General features: G+C 40.6%; 1 pseudogene; it reads left to right on the forward strand.

Annotated features, from left to right (window-relative positions):
- Positions 1-4,070: 4,070 nt before the first annotated feature.
- Positions 4,071-4,180, forward strand: LOC132685693 (U2 spliceosomal RNA; annotated as a pseudogene).
- Positions 4,181-6,417: the final 2,237 nt, after the last annotated feature.

Below are 6,417 nucleotides of genomic sequence, written 5' to 3' on the forward strand. Positions count from 1 at the left end.
GGTGTATACATATTAATTAAAGAAAAGTATTAAATTTAGCTAGAGGTTAGCAAAAATGAACATATATTTTTCCCAACAAAGTCCACAGACCACATGATTTTTATCCACAAAACCTACGGTCCTTGACTCTAGGTAACAAACCCCTGTAATAAACATGCTGATTTTTCTGAAGGAAACATCCCTTTCACGGGGGCCTGGGTGGCTCAGTCGGTTGAGTGCCCGACTTCGGCTCAGGTCATGATCTCGCGGTTCCGTGGCTTCGAGACCCGCATCAGGCTCTGTGCTGATAGCTCAGAGCCTGGAGCCTGTTTCAGATTCTGTGTCTCCCTCTTTCTCTGTCCCTCCCCTGCTCACACTCTGTCTCTCTCTCTCTCTCTCTCTCTCTCTCTCTCTCTCTCAAAAATAAATAAACATTTAAAAAATTAACAAGAAACATCCCTTTCTTTCAGATGGTTTTTCAATTATTTTGATGTTTATTTACTTATTTTGAAAGAGAGAGCATGATCAGGGGAAGGGCAGAGAGAGAGACAGAGGGAAGGGGAGAATCCCAAGCAGACTCTGTGCTGACAGTGAAAGCCCGATGTGGGGTTTGAACCCACGAACCGTGAGATCAGGACCTGAGCAGAAATCAAGAGTCCGGCGCTTAACTGACTGTGCCACCCAGACCCCGCCCCACCCCCGGGCTCAGATGCTTTTTTAAAAGTGTTTAATTCACACTTTTTTGATTTTTAAAACTCTCTTCCTTTCACACAGTCTATTTCTCTCACTGAATTATTGTTTCTGTTTATTTGCCTTGCTACTTTGGATCAATTTCATTACAAAAATGATCTTACTATTTTATTTCTTTTTTTTTCTCAACTTATTGAGAAAAAGCTCTCTCTTAAAATTTTCCTAATCACCTCATTTCTGAGTTTTTCCATTTGTGATTAATTGTCATGGCTTCTACCCTTTACTTGGTGTCTTTTAGCTCACTTTGAAATTCTGGGTTTCAGTTTTCATTTGTTTTGTGGGCACATCTTCCATGTGTCTCCCAGACCATGTGGAATTTTATTCTGTTCTTCATTCTCTTTATTAGACTGCATACTTTTTCCTTTGCTCACATGTAAGTAAATGAGTTTTCGTCAACTTTTAGGGGGAAGGAGAAGCCAAAATAACTCTCAGATTCATGATTCTAAACTCCTTCTGGTTTTTTTTTTCCCTCAAAATGATTTTTCAAAATTTGGCCTTGTGCTTTGTGAGCTCTCCCTTTTCCATGTCCCCATCCCATTCTCATCTGATTTTTTTGCCCCTCTTGTCCCTGTTCCTCTCAGTTCAGAAGCTGTGTGCTGGAAAGGAATATTGGCTTGTTATCATCAATGGCAGATAAGGCCCAGGTTGCTCCAGCACCATTAGATCTTATCAGACGCAGTCCCCTTGCTCGCACAGTGATTTTGATCTGCACAACTATGCCCCAGTTCAGCCACATTTTCCAGTGAGCACCTCTCAGGGATGTGGGGGTGCTCTGTTACTCTTGACCTTCAGAATCCACGTTGCCTTCCCTTTACTTCCATCTACAAATATGATGGCTATGCACAGTTCTCCTGGCTCTCAGCGTTTTCCCCCAACCCATTCATATTTTAGAGTTTGTGGAGATACCTTAAAACCTAGTAACTGTAGATACATAGATAGATAGATAGATTGATGACAAGTTAGGTAAATAGAAGATAGATACAGAGATATTTTATGCGGGTTGTTAGATTTTATATTCTAGTTGCTCTATTAGTTTTATATAGGGTTGTGGTTCTCAACTGGGGATGATTTTGTCCCCCAGAGGACACCTGCCAATGTCTAGAGACAGGTTCATTTTCACAAATGGAGATGAGATGGGAGTGGGGGTGGGGGCTACTATAGGCATCTAGGGAGGAAAGTCCAGGAGTGCTGTTAAACATCCTACAATGCACAGTTTAGCCCCACAACTAAGAATTGTCCAATACAAATTATCAATAGTGTTGAAGTCAAGAAAAACTGGTCTGTGGGAACTTGGGAAAACTCAAAAATTCAACTGACATCTTCCCAGATTCAAGTGACACCTTCCCAGCTGCCTCCCAGCCACTTCATTAATTCATCTAGAAATTTTGTTTACTCCTATCCCCTTCTATCCACCTTCTAGTTCAAGTCCACATTTTCTTTGACCGGAGCTACTGGGACAGTTGTTTGGACTGCCTGAAGCCATTCTCCCTTCTCTTTAGTCCAAATCATCCTATCCATGATGCCAGAGTAATTCTCCCAAAGCGCAGCTCGTGTCATGCCAAACATCTGCTCAAAGAGATCCAGTGGCTCACCAGTATCTTGTAAATAAAGTTCAATCCCCTTATCTGGAAATTTGAAGTTTTCTGTGCTCTTTCCCAATTTTATCTTCCCAACTTTTACTTCCTCTACACCCCTACACCTAACCCGTACCACAGTCAGGTGGAAGTCTTTACCATTTGGCTAATATGTCTCTTTTTTCTCAATTCTTCATTAAGACCACTCCATTATTTGTAGTGCCTTACCATCCTTCTAGCCCCAGCCCCCAAATTCCCTTGCACATGCAGGCCCCCAATGTCTCCCACTCCTCTTCTTTCTCCCCTACCCACTCTAATTAAAAATCCCCTTCCCTGTGTTGGGTATCTTAACATCTTGGATAAACATGTCTTATAGCATTTAAATTTGACATGTGCACACACACACACACACACACACACACACACACGTATACATGCATACATACACACACATCCTGCTATATTATAATTTCACTGTGAGCAAAGATTGTGTAGTTTTCCTCCTGGCATTTCCCATAGTACCTAGCATAGACTTTTACAGAGTAAATGCTCAGTAGTACTTGTTGAATAAACAAATGAATAGAACTCAGGCCTAAAGGTAAGGTGACCATCCGCAATCCCTCTGGTCAGTGGCTGAAAGCAGATGATGCTAAAACAAAATCACAGTAGTAGGTTTCTAAGACCATTTTGGGTAAATGATGCTATAATCATCATCATTATTATTGCTGATAATTACTAATCTGGGACTGGCTGTTGAATGGACAGCAATGAACAATCTAATTTAGGTAACACAGCTACTGGTACCTAGAAGAATTTCTAGGCAGATATTCACTCAAGTAGAGGCTCAACAAGTGATTACCAATGTATAAAAATGAATACTAAATATTGGTAACAATTTTTGATAGTCCATCTCTCAAGGCTTTATATCTCTACCACTCTATGTATTTTGTTTTCATTTTGAGTTACATTTTTTTTTTAAATAGGATCACACTCCATATAAAAGATATGCCATAAATCTAAGTTATCTTATCTTGGGCACCTTTTCTTTTTTTTAATTTTTTTAATGTTTATTTATTTTTGAGAGAGAGAGAGAGACAGAATGTGAGTGGAGGAGGAGTAGAGAGAGAGGGAGTCACAGAATCCAAAACAGGGTCCAGGCTCTGAGCTGTCAGCACAGAGCCTGACACAGGGCTCGAACTCACAGACTGTGAGATCATGGCCTGAGCCAAAGTCGGACGCTTAACTGACTGAGCCACCCAGGCGCCCCACCTTTTCTTTTTTTAATATTACATATGAAGTGATCTTTATAGACTCAGTGAGTCATTAAACATGTCATATGCACATGTATTTCTGTGGATAGCACATACATGGTGACTTGCTGATAGTATGTTATGCATACTGAAAGAATCCTCAACCCTCCAAAATGCTCCCCCCACCTACCATTCCTGCTCTTTCCTGCTCATTATAGATTTTCACTTCGATGTTTAAAGCAGGAATCCTTATAAGTCATTTATCCCACGGTGGGAATGAGTTTCAGATTCCCTGCCCCCAGAGCCAGCGCAGGGACCATGAAGTCACTGAACTGTGACAGTGAGGAGAAGGGCCAGGATGTTTATGAGAACCAAGTACCATGGACAAGTTTTGCCATTTTCATAATTTGGCCACAGGCCAAGAACTTCTCTGTTTCCTTCTAGTCATTTCTTCATTTTACAGCTTCTCCTCAATACAGCTTGACATGATCCCTATGCTTTTAAAAACTTTCTGCCTATCGCTTCTCAGCTTTTTGGCTAAGATCAAATGTAGTATCTGTTCTTATCAGTTTAAAAACTTTCCAGCCAGAAGAGAGAACATCAAAATATATTTTATTAGCACTCTTTAGAGCAAGAACGAGGCTGTGTGCCCCCATTTGGGAAGTTGCTTATGTATCATAGTTACACAATTAGTATGTGGAAATGGAAACTGAAAAAACAAATCCTTATCCTCTATGTTTCATTGGTATTAAATGTAGAACGCTGCACCAAACCATTTTCGAGTGAAAATGTTAAGGATCTAAAAATGTGACAGGTTGTTTGGTTTTACAGTTTTAATCCACGTTATTTCAAAATATTCAAGATCACTCCATTTTTTTCGCTTGGGGATTGAAATTATTCTTTGAGATCTAGACTCTTTCATGTCTCAAATACTAAATATCAATTAATGTCAAAAGAAGAAAGCTATGTGGAATGTGAAAGAAGGCCAGCTCACCCACCTGGTCATCTCTGCCAGGCACAGCAATTTGGGCTAAGCTCTGACGATCCTGCTATAAGTTCTTAGCAATTTTCTTCTCAGCGATTCCCAGACATGTTATACTCTAACTCACTTGTTATCACAACTGGAGGTGTAGTTAGGGTTCAGATGTCACACTACTTTCTTTAGGTTTGTGCCATGCTGAAACCACCCTTTCATGGTGTCCTTGGCTTCTTTCAGAAATGGAACCCGCATTGATGGACTCAATATATGCAAAGGCCCACTATCTAGCAAGTGGCTGTGTTTTCTTCATTTTGTAAACAGGCAGAGGCATCAGTGAGATTATTATTCAGCAAATTTTTACTTCCTCCCCCAACTCCCAGTTTCCTGAAGGGAATATACTTCCCCAGCCCTCTGAGGCTAAGCTTGGCCATGTGACTTACTTTAGCCTCACAGTAAAGCAGAGTGTAATGCCTTGCCTTCTTGATTTGGGCTTGACCACTCATGGGATTTGCTTCGGCCAATGGGATGTGAGCTGACGTGACACAAGACTTGACATAGGCTTGTATTTTGCCATAGAAAGAACATATCTTCTGTAATCCCTTGTTTAAGGAAAATGAGATACACGGAAGAGATCTTGATCTAACCTACAGTGTAGGGCCAGCTCAGACAAATCCCAGCACACATGTGAGAAGTGTTTCTTTGTGTACTAGGAGCGTGGTTGTCGTGGTGAGTGGCTAAGGCCATCAGTAATGCAATGTACTGAAGCCCCTATAACCTGCTATCTACTGCACTTTGACCTCTCTGACTCCAGTCCTTGTCACCTCCAGTCTATCTTGCCCAACACTGCCACTTTTAATGTCCAAAATCTCTCTTGTAATCATGCTGCTTTTTAGATGATGTTTTGGATATCTTTGTAATTAAGAGCAAGTTTCATAAACTGTGTCTTCTGAGAGCAAATATCCCTCAAATGATAAAAAAAAAAAAAATACTCCCTTGATAAAAGGCTCTGTAATCATATGTATCTGGGAAATGCAGGGTTGAAAAAAATGTTAATTAAGTTTTTGAATGTGTTTTTTGTTTTTGTTTTTTACTGCATAACTTCTCTGAGCCCTTACTGTGTAAATGTGCATTGTGCTTCTTCAAGCAGGAGGCCTGGGAGACATCATGTTTTAAATTTGTTGACCCTGAAAACGTTATATTTTCCAGGAACACAAATTAACATCTCAAGTATCACAATTTGGGAAATGGTAGTCCATAGGATAAAGCCAAACCTGCATGATATTAAAGAGCCTACACATGGGGGCGCCTTGGGTGGCTCAGTTGGTTGAGCGTCCAGCTTCAGCTCAGGACATGGTCTCATGGTTCATGAGTTTGAGTCTTGCCTCGGCTCTGTGCTAACAGCTCGGAGCCTGGAGCTTGCTTCTGCTTCTGTGTCTCCCTCTCTCTCTGTGCCTCCCCTACTTGCTCTCTGTCTCATGTGCAAGCACGGGAGGGGCAGAGAGATAGGGAGACACAGAATCTGAAGCAGGCTCCAGACTCCGAGCTGTCAGCACAGAGCCCAACGAGGGGCTCGAACCCACGAACCGTGAGATCATGACCTGAGCTGAAGTCCGATGCTTAACTGACTGAGCCACCCAGGCGCCCCAACCGTAAATTTTTTTTTTTTAAATAAAGAACGTACACAGGAACCAAACACATTTTTAACATATTTTTATAATTTTTTATATTTTACATTATAAAAATAGTATAATCTCAATGAAAGTTTTAAAAATACAGAAAAATAAAACCTTTTAATTATATATAGTCCCATTCCCCAGAAATGACTAGTATTTGATTTTTATTTTATTTCCTTCCAGTATTTATGTTATAAATACTTTATCTGCTT

Source organism: Panthera onca, chromosome D2, assembly GCF_046562875.1.
Source record: "Panthera onca isolate mPanOnc1 chromosome D2, mPanOnc1 haplotype 2, whole genome shotgun sequence".
NCBI lineage: Eukaryota > Metazoa > Chordata > Mammalia > Carnivora > Felidae > Panthera > Panthera onca.